This window comes from Xyrauchen texanus, chromosome 22, assembly GCF_025860055.1.
Source record: "Xyrauchen texanus isolate HMW12.3.18 chromosome 22, RBS_HiC_50CHRs, whole genome shotgun sequence".
NCBI classification, from domain to species: Eukaryota; Metazoa; Chordata; class Actinopteri; order Cypriniformes; family Catostomidae; genus Xyrauchen; species Xyrauchen texanus.
Genome location: NC_068297.1, coordinates 39,456,492 through 39,472,014, shown reverse-complemented (window position 1 = coordinate 39,472,014; position 15,523 = coordinate 39,456,492). Strand labels below are relative to the sequence as shown.

The 15,523-nt window shown below is 40.2% G+C and overlaps 1 pseudogene; it reads right to left on the bottom strand.

The window, feature by feature from the left end:
- LOC127662707 (EARP-interacting protein homolog) overlaps positions 1-15,523 on the bottom strand; it is a 66,771-nt pseudogene that overhangs the window by 34,027 nt on the left and 17,221 nt on the right.

Below are 15,523 nucleotides of genomic sequence, written 5' to 3'. Positions count from 1 at the left end.
TTTTAAAAACACTGTTTTGTGCATTAAAGCATACTCATCTGCTAACACCGCAGCCTGCTGCACTGCACTAACTTTTTGTTCGTTTAAATACAGAGCAGTGCGCTCTGGAACACAGTTCTTAAACTCTTCAATCAGCATCAACTCACGCAAAGAATTATAATCCGTTACTTTGCACGCTTTAATCCATCGGTCAAACAATATGCCTTTCTCACGAGCAAACTCGACATAGGTCTGAGAACCAGATTTTTTAGTAGTACGAAACCGCTGTCTATAATGCTCAGGAACCAATTCATACGCTCAAAGAATCGCAGTTTTCACAGCATCATACTGAACACTTTCTTCCAATGAAAGAGATGCGCACACTTCTTGCGCCTTACCGACTAATTTACACTGTAACATCAATGCCCATACTTCAGTTGGCCATTTTAAAACACTCGCGATTCGTTCAAATGCCTGAAAATATGCCTCAACTTCTCTTTCACGAAAAGGTGGAACTATAGCAATATTTTTAGCCACGTCAAAATGTGTAGATGACAACATAACTACAGACTCGGATTCAGCACCAGCCAAAACAGAAGGACCAGAAACCATACTCAAATTTGGCAGCCCAGGAGCTGTCTCCGAACTATCATTCACACTAATTGTCGTTTGGACCGTCGTTCGTACGTCTGGAACGGCCTGTAACTCCAACTCCCGTAGTCGCACTTTTGTATCAGCATCGATTCGATGCATTTCAATTTGAAGTTTTAAATCATCTTGCCTTGCCTGAGCACGCTCTTGCGTCTCCAATTGTAAACGAGCTAGCCGAACCTTTAAACGCAATTCTGAACGAAAATCAGGTGATGCCTCAGTAGAAAGCGAAATCGGTTCAAATCTAGGAATAGAAAAAGGTGGCCTCACCTCACCAGCCACCACTCCTGGTGTAACCTGATCACCGACCGGCACTCGTGATGGAAAGCTTCCTGCAGCATTTGTCACTGGATCACCTACTTGTAGAGAACCAGAAGAAAATACCCCCTGATTAGTCAAATGGGCAAGTAAACAACTTTTTATTTTTTCTTTACGCTGCGTTTTAAAAACTGAAATCTCATAGTGTTGGGCTATCAAAAGCAAATCATTTTTCCGACATGCCTCTAACCCCTCAACACTGGGTTGATCTATAAATCTGTTCAAATCAAAAGTTGCCATTATTTATATATATATATATATATATATATATATATATATATATATATATTTATTTATTTATTTATTTTTTTAGATTGTTTTAAAGCTGAGTAAATAAGGAAAATCCATACGCAATTAACCCGGACCTACCTACCCAACCAGAAAACTAGCTACGTTCTAGCTAGTCTTCAGAGGGTACCGATTAAGAGATGTATCTCTCCCCCGGAATACCTCCAAAAACAACAAACTAAAATAATAAAGAAAAACAACAAACAGTAAACCGTAGCCAGAACTGGCGCTAAACACAGTCCCGTTGGCTCACTCTAACTAACCGGGAAATGCGCAGGACAAACCTGACCCACACAAAGCAAATCAAGTTACTTAATTACTTCTAGCTGAACCCATTTATGTTACGAACCCCACTATTGAAGTGCTGGTTAAAGGTGGGGTTAAGCAACATAAATGACACACAATACACGCAATACACGATATAACCGTTTCACAACTTATTGTAGCACACAAACTCACGTGTCATACAACAACAGACGATGTTGACAGAAATTAACGACCATAGACCCACAAGACACTAAAACAAACAACATGAAAAACACAGCTTATCAGCGGCTGGCGGAAACATCAAGACGCACACAGGGCTCTCTCGTTCGTTCTCTCGTTCGTCCACTCATGCCCTTCTCCTCCAGTGCACGCCAAGCTTTCGACAGAGCTAAACAGTGATCGAAAAACGATCACTCCGCTATGGGAACAAATCGTAGGTGATCAACCCCCCCCGATTCTCCTTCCGCTCTCCCATTATATCTCCAGCCCAAAACAGGCTGCAGGTGTGCAGAGGCGGAGCCTATTCAGAGAGAGAGAATCAGATCAGCCAAAATAGTACACAGATTAACATAAGGCTCAGGCAGTAACAAGATTAAAAGCTGTTTATTTCTCCACAGCATATACTTACAGATGTTCTAAACAAATGTGGCTTACTTGTTGTGTTTCTTTCATGAGATATAAAGCAAACTCTCCCTTTATATCAAGCTGAAAAACACTGTGATACAATGCATAGATTCTGGGGTACTGTAATCTTCACAGAGCGCATTTGACATCTGGCTGAAGAGAAGTCAGACGACTGCTCACGAGTCCTGGTCCCTGCCAAATACAATCTCTGTCAGTGTGACTTCACAGACTGCACAGATGAGGCTTATCTGTGGGGGGGTTTCTCTCAACACTGCTGGTGTGACTTATAGTCAGGTGCGACTTTATTTCTGGAATATACGGTACATCCAAATTCTGTCTAGAATTACATTTCCCATGCATATAAAAGGATCATGTGACTGCCATAGAAATATCCATAGCATTCATCAAGGACATAGTTCATGCACAAAGGAATTCTTCAAATTCATTGCATACAGTCCATTTACACTATCAATTTGTTATGAATGTGTTGTCTGTTTATATTTCTGGTGCTTGAGGGAATGGACTATATAATAGGATGCAGATGGTGCAATAACCAGAGAAGAACCTCAGAATTAAATTGCACTTGTCCCATCCCATTTGCACGATGCATGGGCAATTTCCCCAAACCCACTTGCGCCTAGTCTTTGCGCATGCTTGCATGAAAATACCAAAACTTCATAGTCATGCCCACTTACTTTGCGCTTATGACTTAAAGCACAGTGCTGCACTTAGCGCTAGCACTCTTAAAATAGGGCCCAATTTCTTTCATGACATTAATTTATATTTAATACCCTTCAGCACCCTGGAAGATTACATAATATTACAGTGTTTCTGTGCAATTTTCCTGTTAAAGAAATAAACCGTACATATTGGAAAAAGTTTCGGCCTGTTTGTTGAGCACCTTTAGACTGGCAGCTCCTGCAACAAAGAACTTATATGAAGAATGAATAGCAAGCGATATTTGTGCCAGTTCAGGCAAAAACATATGACATTATAACTAGGGCTAAAACAATTAGTCAGCATTATTGACAATGTCGACAATAAAAAATTAACGTAAAGATCACATTAAACTCTAATGATGACGCGTGAGAGCAGCACTGCTGACTGAGGAGATGAAGAATTACACAGATCACAGTCCAGATGCACTCTAAACATTCCAAACAGCTTCAGGTGATGTAGATCCCAAAGTATGAGGGAATTATAATGCTAAAATACTACATAAGTAAACACAGAAGCACTCTCGTTGTGGAATAAGTGGAGCAGGTGCTGCCGCTTCGCTGAAGCAAAACTTGTGTGTCGAGTGTCTATAAAGGAAACACCCCGACGTTTCATCTTTAATGCAGTTATATTTAATGCGTTATAGCTTTTTTAAAGGGGTCATGACATGAGAAACCAAATTTGCCTTGATCTTTTGGTATATAAGAGGTCTTTGTATCATTAAAACGTCCTGCAAGTTTAATATTTTAAGACGTCCTCCCCATTCTAAACGAATCATTTATTTAATCAAGCTCAAAATACAGCTCGTTCTGGATTCATGGTTAGAAGTGACGTGTCGGTTAGAAGTGACGTACCAGCGTTTGCATATGACCGCCTCCAGCACAAGATAACTACGCTTTAAGCGCAAGACAACTACGCTGATTTCGTATCGCCGTGCGCCTCACAAATGTTCAGTCGATGGACAGCGAGCTCTGACAGAGACTACTTGTGCACAGGAAAATTACGATGCCACACAGATGTGCTGTTCCTGGCTGTGGTCAAACAAAACCTCTGAATAAGCTGCCAAAAGATCCAGACGTCAGGGAAAAATGGATGCAGTTTATTTTTTGCAGACGTTCCAGTCACGGCAGTGTTAACTTAAGCGTTTGTTCTGTACATTTTAAGGATGACTGTTTTGAGAACAAATCTCAATATGATGCTGGCTTTGCCAGAAAACTGTTGCTCAAAGATAAGTCCGTGCCGACTATTCTGGGAACAACGACGACGCAAACTGTAAGTAATCTATTTTAAACTTTAAACTACTTTTTAAAGCGCAATTTCATTCATTATGAATAATCACAGTGTTTTTACTTAGTTTACTTGCATATTGTTCTGGCTTGGGGCGTCAATAATTGATACATAGGCACTGACGTTAGCCAATCATAACAGTGGGCGTTAACACTGAAGTCTTAAATGGAAAACGCCCCCAAAACAGACTGTTTGAATCAGAGGATGAGAAACAGGGTGGGAAAAGGTCATAAATCACTAGATTTTAAAAGTTTTTCTTAAAAAAAAATATATTAATACTATAATTGCACCTAAGGGAACATAATAATACAATAAAAAAAACCATGTCATGACCCCTTTAAAGTTCAAATTATATGAAAGCAGATTATGTAAATAACTACAAACTCTTTTTTTGTGTGTGGTCAGCGCCTCTTCTATGAGTTGTGCTAATGTCCCGATCTAAGGGAGAGAGATTGAACTGCACCCGGCTGAAGAACACTCTGTCGCGTGGACGCTCATCACTCGAGTGTGCACGCTTGCAACAGCTCGATTATAACTTGATGGCTTGTAACTTATTGAATCATAATATATGTGTCACTGTACTTTACTAATAAGAAAGAGTTTGTTTTTTTTGTGATTTAAAGATGGATTGAAGTAAATGGAAATGTGAGAGAGGAAGTCATACACTGCAACAAAATACGTTTATGCGTTTGTTTTTCTTTTGTCTTGTTTTCCCATATAAATATCTAAAACTCATTTAAAACAATGTACATTTACTTTAGCAGCTATACTGCAGAAGAAAACTTTGTTATCTGAGAATGTTGAATATAATATTAAAAATACAAATATTTTAAAATATCTAAAAATAATTTTAAAAGAACGCATTCACCTGAGAAGCAGCATAACAGATATTTAGACTTGCGTTTATAGAATAGATCTTGAATACAAGTATATTTTGTCTTTACTGCACTCGCAGAAGTATAACCAAGTGAAAAAAACATGTATATACAAAATACACTTACTGTATATTTAAGTTACATTCTCTGAAAGATTTCTATTAAGTCTGAATAAAAACGTTTGTACGTTTTTTTTTTATTTAATTTTTTATTTAGCCCCAATGCATTGCCCATACATACTTATTGAAGTGCAAAGGCTTATGGGTATTTCACCATTATAACCCACTGTAAAGCAGTCAATGGAAAGGAGGAGGCTTGACAATATAAATAATATTTTTAATATAAAACTTAAACTAACACAAACACACACATCTCTCTCTCCCGCACAATCCTCTGCAGTCGGCCTTTATCCCTCTCGGAGGCCTGATAAGGGACCGGGTATGTAGAATCACGACCTGGCCCCGCCAAGTTTTTTCCTTCTGTGAACGGAGCACTATGTCATGTTTTTGGCCACGTGTCTTTGTAAATTCCAAAATTATGGACAATATATATATATATATATATATATATATATATATATATATATATATATATATACTGTATATATCCCATGGGCTGGAGCCCAGTCTAGCCCAATGGTAAGTCCGGCCTTCAATGGGACTGTGTGCTTTAATTGCATTGGCCAATTTGCATCTGCACTTGTGTACTTAAAGAATGCAAAGAGAATCTGGCCTTAGACAAATCACAGAATTTGGAGATTTTAAAAACTAAAAATTTTAAATACTGAAAAACATTATAGCTACTACAAAAGCAATAAAAAAATGGCACTTTATCTAATACATAAACAGTGCATTTGTGTGTTGTTATTGTGTTCAGTACTCAGTTGCGGTTATAAAAGCAGAGGAGAAGCCTGATTTTCTTCTATCTTAGCCCCTTTCTCTGTTTTTTATTTTATTGTATTTTTCAGGGTTTGTTTCTGTACTGTAGCTTATTGACCACAGAGAGAAAAGATCAATATTCCAGCTCAAACACCAGCCTGAGCTTGTGAACAATAACACAGCCATGTGTTGGCACAGTCACGTAATGCTGCATGTGCCAACCACACCACACTACAGCTCCATTCCAGAACCTAGTGAGCCACCTACCTAGACAGGATTCTATGGAATCATAGGCATGTTTCTGACACAAATGCAGTGCCAAATGGTAAGCAGCATAATTATGCTGCATTCAAAGATTATTTGTTTTTGCCCAGTTCTAAAGGCAGTATTGTGTATTTCCTACAGCAAGAAGGCAATACCAGAATGCACTGCAACAAGCTAAGTGAAAGTGTCAGACCAATCAAGAAAAGTTTTTGATTATACATATGTTTACATTTCATGCACTGCTGACAAGTATCAATTAAAACATTTCTCTAATCTTATTCAATATTGAAAATTTTACCCAATATTCGTGTTTATGCTTATTGGTTATCACGTTGTTAGCTTAGCAACATGCTAATGACAAACTCTTTTGGAATCAATTGGGAATAAAATCTTTTACAAGCTTCATGTAAGTAGCTCAACTTTTTTGCTGTGCAGAGTTGTCACCTATGTAGAACATCCCAAAATAGATAGGTATGGTTTGCCATGACAAACTTTGGTGATGGATTGACAGCATTGATAGTTTTAAAGGGATAGTTCATCCAAAAATGAAAATTATCATTTACTCACCCTCATGCCATCCCAGATGTGTATGACTTTCTTTCTTCAGCTGAACACAAATTAAGATTTTTAGAAGATTATTTCAGCTCTGTTGCAAGATGAAGGGTTTCTACAGCCCTTACTTCATCGTACCCAAGAAAGGCAGTGGCTCACGACCGATCTTGGACTTGCAAGTTTTCAACCGGGCTTTGCACAAACTCCCGTTCAAAATGCTCACGCAAAAACACATCTTAACTTGCGTCTGGCATCTAAATTGGTTCGCAGCGGTAGACCTGAAGAACAGGTGCTCAGGCACCTCAGCCGTTTGGGGCTTCAGGTCAACTGGGAAAAGAGCAAGCTCGCCCTGGTTCAGAGCATCTTTTTTCTCGGCATGGAGTTAGACTTAGTCTCAATGTCAGCACGTCTCACCAACTTGGATGTGCAGTCGGTGCTGGGCACAGCGGTCCCTTTAAAACTTTTCCAGAGGCTCCTGGGGCGTATGGCACCCTCCACAGCGGTCGTGCCACTGGGGTTGATGCATATGAGACCGCTTCTGCACTGGCAGAAGCGCATCATGAGACCGCCACGGCACGCACCATGTGAAGATCAGCCCCGCTTGCAGCAGGTGTCCCAACGCGTCCTGGTCACGACCGACGTCTCCAGATTGGGTTGGGGCGCCGTGTGCAACGGGCACGCAGCCGCGGGCCATTGGAAAGGGGCCCCGATGCGCTGGCACATCAATTGCCTAGAGTTGCTGTTTTCGAGACTTTCTTTGCCCTGCAGAAGTTTCTCCCCTTAGTTCGAGACAAACATGTTCTAATCAGGTCAGACAACACCACCGCGGTAGCGTACATAAATCGCCAAGGCGACGTACGCTCCCGCCACATGTCAGGACTCACCCGTCGTCTCCTCCTTTGGAGCGACTCAAGTCGCTGCGCGCCACTCACATCCCCGGCAACCTCAATGTGGTAGCGGACGCGCTGTCACAACAATGCTTGCCCGGTGGAGAGTGGAGGCTTCACCCCCAATCGGTCCAGCTGATTTTGGAACGATTTGACAAGGCCCAGGTAGACCTGTTTGCCTCCCGAGAGACCTCCCACTGCCCGCTCTGATAAACCCAAATCAGACCCATTAGACCACATCCAGACCCCATAAGAACACATCAGATCTCCAAACAACCACATCAGACACCATTAGACCACATCAGAACCAATTAGTCCACTTCAGATTCCTTTATATCCCAAGTAACCATCAGACCACTTCAGAAGACCTAGAGACAGCAATAGACCACCCCCCCAACCACACTATACCACATTAAAACTCCTAGAGATTACATTACCCCACTTCAGATATCATTATATCTCTTTAGACCACTTTAGACCAAATGAGACCCCACAGGACCACATCAGAACCCATTTGGCCTCATCCCAGTCGACCTCATTGGACCCCCAAAAAACCACATTAGACCACTTAAGACCCCATTAGACCTCATCAGAATAAACATATACCTCATTAGACCCCAAAGAAACCACATCAGACCACATCAGATTCCAATAGCTCCCTAAGAAACCACTTCAGATCACATTTAACCACATCAGCCCCAGTTGGACCTCTTCAGACCTCCAAGAAGCCAAATCAGACCATATCAAACTACAACAGATTTCATTAGACTGCCTAGAGACCACAACAGACCACTAATGCCCCCCTCAAACCACATTATACAATATCAGAAACTCTAGAGACCACATCAGACCAGATTAGACCCAATTAAATCAATCCAGATCACATTAGACCCCATAAGACCTCCAAGAAAACACTTCAAACAACATTAGACCATTTCAGACACAATTAGACTATTTCAGATCCCACGAGACCCCCCAAGAAACCACATCAAACCACATCAGACCATATTAGAACCAAACAGACCTCTTCAGATCCCATTATACTCCCACAAAAAACCATACTGGGCCAGTGCAGATCCCATTAAACCAAGTTTAGACCCAGTTAGACCTCATCAGACCTCCAAGAAGCCACATCAGACCACATCAGACCACATCAGAATCCACTGAGACCACACCAGACCACTTTGGATCCCATTAGACCTAATTGGACCCACATCAGACTTTGTCAAGCCAACATAATCAGACACTTATGAGTATTCATTTCAGCAAGGATGCTGATTTAGTAGGCAGCTGTTTATGTTGACACTAGACAGCTAGTCAGCTCACTAGGTCTTGGAACAGAGCCAGCATTGCCATTAATGATGTTAAATGAAGTAAAGAGCGAGCCAGCACAACAACATCTGCATTTTTTTGCCCAAATGTGATTGTAGGTTTGGTAGGTGCACATTTGTGAGTGTAGATACGTGAAAACCATTCTCCCTCATTTTGCGTTTTTGAAATTCAGTGATTCTGAATAAAACGCTGGCAGACGGAGGCAGCGTGAGATAAACGCATCAACCTGAAATTTTCTGAAGAACAGAGGGATGAGAGGATGGGGGAAGGGCATTGATGAGAGAGTGTGTGTGTGTGTGTGTGTGTGTGTGTGTGTGTGTGTGTGTGTGTGTGTGTGTGTGTGTGTTGTGAGGGTGGGGGCGGTATGAGTGAGCATTTGCATGAGGCAGTTTAGCATTCTTCACGACACTGCTGGAATCTAGCTTTGCCAAGAGCTTTCCAAACATCCTTTCTCTCTCTCTCTCTCTCTCTCTCTCTCTCTGTTTCTGCCTCCCCCTCTTCAGGCCTCTCTCTCTCTCTCTCTCATTATAATGGGCGTACTGCACTCAGCAGGCCTTTCTACTCGATAACCTCCTCTCACTTTGCATGCAAAGATGGCATTAGTGGGACCTCATGGAGAGACACGGCGTGATGTCAACGGTGGGCCTTTTCTCCAGCATCTGCTGAGAGCCTGAGTGTTTTCACACGTGGCGGTTCTTCAAATGTCGAGTCAAGGTTATGTTCTCAAAAGCCTGTGACACTGCAGCCTGTGAGTGCTGGTCTGAGAGGCATTAATTAGTAATGACTGCAGATGATTTTTAATGAGTATTCTGTGCAAAGCCGTTCTTACTAATGGCATATTCATTGACCCTGCTAAAGTTGCTCTACACTCTGACTGTCAGACCAGTGGAATACATAGACAAAAACATATTTTCGTGGCTTGACAAACTCTGGTCATGCTATTGTATGTATCTCCTTGTGTGTTGCACAGAAGAAAGACTCATACAGGTTTGAAATGGCATAAGGGTAAGTGATGACAAGGGATGTTTGGAATGACTAATTTCACTGACTTTAAATGAAAATTTTGGAGTCGACTAGTTTAAAATGGAACCGACCTTTAGAAAACAGTAAAAAAAATGCATTTATACGACCCATTTAAAATATGTAATCTATTCCAAATCCGACACTAAATTCAGCTGAAAAGAGGCATTTATCTGTGGCATGCTCACCTACAATAAATACAGAACATGACACAAATTCACTGAATCAATGTTTGCGAATACAGGCATATTTATTGAAAACAATTGAATGAATAGTGTAGGACCAATAAAGCATCCCCAACAGTCTGTTCTAAATGGAATTCACCAAGTAAATTTACTTAACATATTAAAACAGTCACGATGAGAGAGAGAGAAAAATATGCACTGAAAAGTTACATGTATTACACAACGTGCATTAGCCATTGATCTAATATGACAGCTGTTCAGTAAAGAACGTTAACCAATAACAGTTACGATGTAAAGCTATAGGAAAGAAAAAATAGGCCTGTGATGTAGCCTACAATAAACCTAATGTATCCTAAACACGAAGCGCATTCCAAATAAAAGATAGTTAAACCCGTTAAGCAGTCAGGACATAGTTGAATATACAGTTGAAGTCAGAAGTTTACATACACTTAGGTTGAAGTCATTAAATCTAATTTTTTTAACCACTCCACAGATTTAATATTAGCAAACTATAGTAATGGCAAGTCGTTTAGGACATCTACTTTGTACATGACATTAGTCATTTTTCCAACAATTGTTTACAGACTGATTGTTTCACTTTTAATTGACAATATCACAATTCTAGTGGGTCAAATGTTCACATACACTAAGTTTACTGTGCCTTTAAACAGCTTGGAAACTCCAGAAAATTATGTCAAGCCTTTAGGCAATTAGCCAATTAGCTTCTGATGGAGATGTACTGAATTGGAGGTATACCTGTGGATGTGTTTTAAGGCCTACCTTCTAACTCAGTACCTCTTTGCTTGACATCATGTGAAAAACTAAAGAAATCAGCCAAAAATTTGTGGACCTCCACAAGTCTGGTTCATCCATAGGAGCAATTTTCAAATGCATGAAGGTACCACGTTCATCTGTAAAAACAATAGAATGCAAGTATAAACACCATGGGACCATGCAGCCATCATACCGCTCAGGAAGGAGATTAATTCTGTCTCCTAGAGATGAACGTAGTTTGGTGCAAAAAGTGCAAATCAATCCCAGAACAACAGCAAAGGACCTTGTGAAGATGCTGGAGGAAACAGGTAGACAAGTATCTATATCCACAGTAAAAACGAGTCCTATATCGAACATAACCTGAAAGGCTTAAAGCAAGGAAGAAGCCACTGCTCCAAAACCACCATAAAAAAGCCAGACAACAGTTTGCAAGTGAGGTAAGGCTTCACGTGTTCATCATGTTCTGGGGGTGCTTTTCTGCAGGAGGGACTGGTGCTCATCACAAAATAGATGGCATCATGAGGAAGTAAAATGATGTGGATATATTGAAGCTACATCTCAAGACATCATCCAGGAAGTTAAAGCTTGGTCGCAAATGGGTCTTCCAAATAGACAATGACCACAAGCATACCTCTAAACTTGTGGTAAAATGACTTAAGGACAACAAAGTCAAGGTATTAGAGGAGCCTTCACAAAGCCCTGACTTCAACCCGATAGAAAGTTTGTGGGCAGAATTGGAAAAAGTGTGTGTGAGCAAGGAGGCCTACAAAACTTACTCAGTTACACCAGTTCTGTCTGGAGGAATGGGCCAAAGGTCCAACAACTTATTGTGAGAAGCTTGTGGAAGACTACACAATATGTCTGACTCAAGTTAAACTATTTAAAGGCAATGCTACCAAATACTAACAAAGTGTATGTAAACTTCTGACCCACTGTGAATGTGATGAAATAAATAAAAGCCAAAATAAATAATTCTCTCTACTATTATTTGGACATTTCACATTCTTAAAATAAAGTAGTGATTCTAACTGACCTAAGACAGGGAATGTTTCTATGATTAAATGTCAGGAATTGTGAAAAACTAAGTTTAAATATATTTGGCTAAGGTGTATGCAAACTTCTGACTTCAACTGTAGCTTTTTTAATCATTAGTAAAATTAACACGTCAACATGGTCTTGTGAAAGACGGAACTTGACCCACCTGAGGCGACAATCATGCACTTAAAAAAGCATGCTCAGTGGAAAAATAACTTAAAAGCATGTACGGATTTAAAGAAGACTTAAATGTAAAAAAAAGATCATTCATAGCGACATGCATCCAACGTTTCTGAAATCCACTTCCAGAGTGATTTCATAACTACTTTGTTGAGTTTGCCTGTCTTGCGAGAGGACATTTATCTGCTGCAAGTGAGAGAGGAAAGAAGCAATGCAGCCTGAGGTAAAATGAAACTTTGCAACTGCTCCAAATATCCTCTTTTTTTTATTTTATTAAATTCGTAAAAATGTGTAACATTAAGATGACTTTAAGAGCAGCCTTTTAAAATATATATTCCAAACACAAATGTGTCAAAATGTTGAACAGTTTAATGGAGAAAAATATTAACTGACTAGTATTTCCAGTGTCGACTAGCAGCATCAGAACCATTAAGTCGACAAGTCTTGCACATCCTGAGTGATGACATACTTACACTGATCAGCCACAACATTAAAACCACTGACAGGTGATGTGAATACATTTATTATCTCATTATCATATTTATTGGCACATGTCAAGGGGTGGGATATATTAGGCAGCAAGTGAACAGTCAGTTCTTGAATTTCAAGTGTTGGAAGCAGGAAAAATGGGTAAGTGTAAGGATCTGAGTGACTTTAACAAGGGCCAAATTGTGATGGCTAGATGACTGGGTCAGAGCATCTCCAAAATGGCAGGTCTTGTGGGGTGTTCCCAGTTTGCAGTGGTTAATACCTACCAAAAGTGGCCCAAGAAAGGACAACCAGTGAGCCAGCGACATGGTCATGGGCGCCCAAGGCTCATTGATGCATGTAGAGCAAAGGCTATCCCATTTGGTCCAATCTCACAGCACAAATTGCTGAAAAACTTAATGCTGGCCATGATAGAAAAGTGTCAGAACACACAAAGCATCACAGCTTGCTGCATATGGGGCTGTGTAGCCACAGACTGGTCAGAGTGCCCATGCTGACCCCTATCCACAGCCGAAATCATCTACAATGGGCACTGGACCATGAAGCATTGGAAGAAGGTGGCCTGGTCTGATGAATCACATTTTCTTTTAGATCATGTGGACAAACTGGGTGCATGTGCATTGTCTACCTGGGGAAGAGATGGCAGCAGGATGCACCATGGGAAGAATGCAGACCAGCAAAGGCAGTGAGATGCTCTGGGCAATATTCTGCTGGGAAACCTTGGGTCCTGGCATTCATGTGGTGATACTTTGACATGTACTACCTACCTAAAGATTGTTGCAGACCACGTACACCCCTTCATGACAACGGTATTCCATGATGGCAGTGGCCTCATTCAGCAGGATAATGCACCCTGCCAAACTGCAAAAATTGTTCAGGAATGGTTTGAGGAACATCATAAATTGTTCAAGGTGTTGACTTGGCCTCCAAATTCCACAGATCTAAATCCGATTGAGCATCTATGGGATGTGCTGGACCAACAAGTCCGATCCATGGAGGCCCCACCTCGCAACTTACAGGACACAAAGGATCTGCTGCTAACGTCTTGGTGCCAGATACCACAGGACACCTTTTATGGAGTCCATGCATCGAAGGGTCAGAGCTGTTTGGTGGCATGAGCGTGACCTACATAATATTAGGCAAGTGGTTTTAATGTTGTGGCTGTTGGTATAATTATTTGTGTGAATAATTTTAACACAACACAACATTTTAAAAGTGTCTTTTGTAGATAATCCTAAAGTAACAAGTCAAGAGATTTATTGAAACATCCATGTCCATGCTGTCTAATGTTGACTGTAAATGTGTTTCTGCGGTATGAAACTAAATATAGTAACTGACGTGCAGTGTGAAATACAGTAATTGTAAAATAATGAGCTGGAATCTCACCGTGGATTAAGCGGAGCTCTCCTGCAGGTTTCACAGCAGCACATGGTTTTAAGCCAGAGAGATCACATGCTTGCCATCACTCATGGGCTCCCACAATACACTGCAGGAGGCACAGGAGAAGAGATTGAGGAACTCACAGCCATCTATTTTCAATGCCTGTCTCCACTAGATTTACCATATAATACAATGTTTGAACGGTTCTCTCTGCATATGCATAAATGATGTTGGGTTTGGCTGTGAGGTATGGTAACTACTGCATGGCATAGCTCTGTTATCATTGGCTATCCAGATATCAGATGCACAATACAACAACAGAGTGAGATGAAAGATTGGACAGTTAAAATGTCAAAGTCATATTTTGGAATCCATCCCACTCTATCATTTGTATATCCCTTTTGAAAGAAGAGGAGGTGAGAGCATTAACTGAAAATGTACATAGTAAGATAGGATTAATTTCACTCACACACATACAGTACATCCTTGCATACATAAATTCAAACTGCACAGAAACTTGGTCCATCAGAATTAATTTAACCTGCAGTACCCTCCGTACTTGCCATCCATAGTTTCCCTGGTAGCATTTCATTTTAGTAAACTGAAAATCCAGTTTTGTTTTTGTTTTTTTAATCACAATCAAATCATAAAATAAAGCTGTAAAATCAATTATGGTGCCAAGCACACCAACAGCAACAACGGCAATAATATTTGATAGCCTAAAATTATCACCAGAGATGGCATAATCAAGGTGACTTAATGCAAATGTAAATTAAAGGCTTATACATTTTGACCAATAGGTTGCGCTGTCACCCAATTAATATGGTAATGTCACAGCGTTTCGCCATTTATGTAGGGCACAGTTGGGACACATGGCAATTTTCATGTCCATATGTTAGCATTGCTGAGATATAGCTTCAGATCCTTTTTGGTATTTTGTCATCAAATTTAATGATGATTAAATACAAGATAGGTTAAGAATTAAAAAATTATAATAATAAAAAAACTTTTGATAACTTTTGGTCGGCATTGTCTGAAGATGATATCAGCCCAATTTGGTGAAGATTGACACCCAGCCAGAAATGGTAGAACACTAACAGATTCAATAGGTATATCTGAAACTCATTTATGAATGAATGGGGAAAGTGTTAACATCCAAATTATGAGAATTATTCATCTGGCCAAAAGGATGGAGAGTGCTATATTATGAATCTGTAAAGTGGTAAATTTAGAGTTTTATGGGAAGAACACCAAATAAAGTTGATATTGGCTTGAGGTCTATTGGTAATACAGCAGAAATGTTTCAATGATATTTAAAAATTATTCTGTCAGAACCTTAATAATTTTGGACAAGAGCCAAAGAATTAAACAAAGATGCTGGATATACAGCAAAGCATTGACAGGTAGGGTCAAGAGCTATTCTAGAGCAGTGGTTCTCAACTGGTTCTCAACTTTACTTCAGGACCCATATTTTCCATTGGATGTCAAGTGGCAAGTAAAAAATGTAGCATGTATTTAATGCATCCTGGGTTGTATTTTCA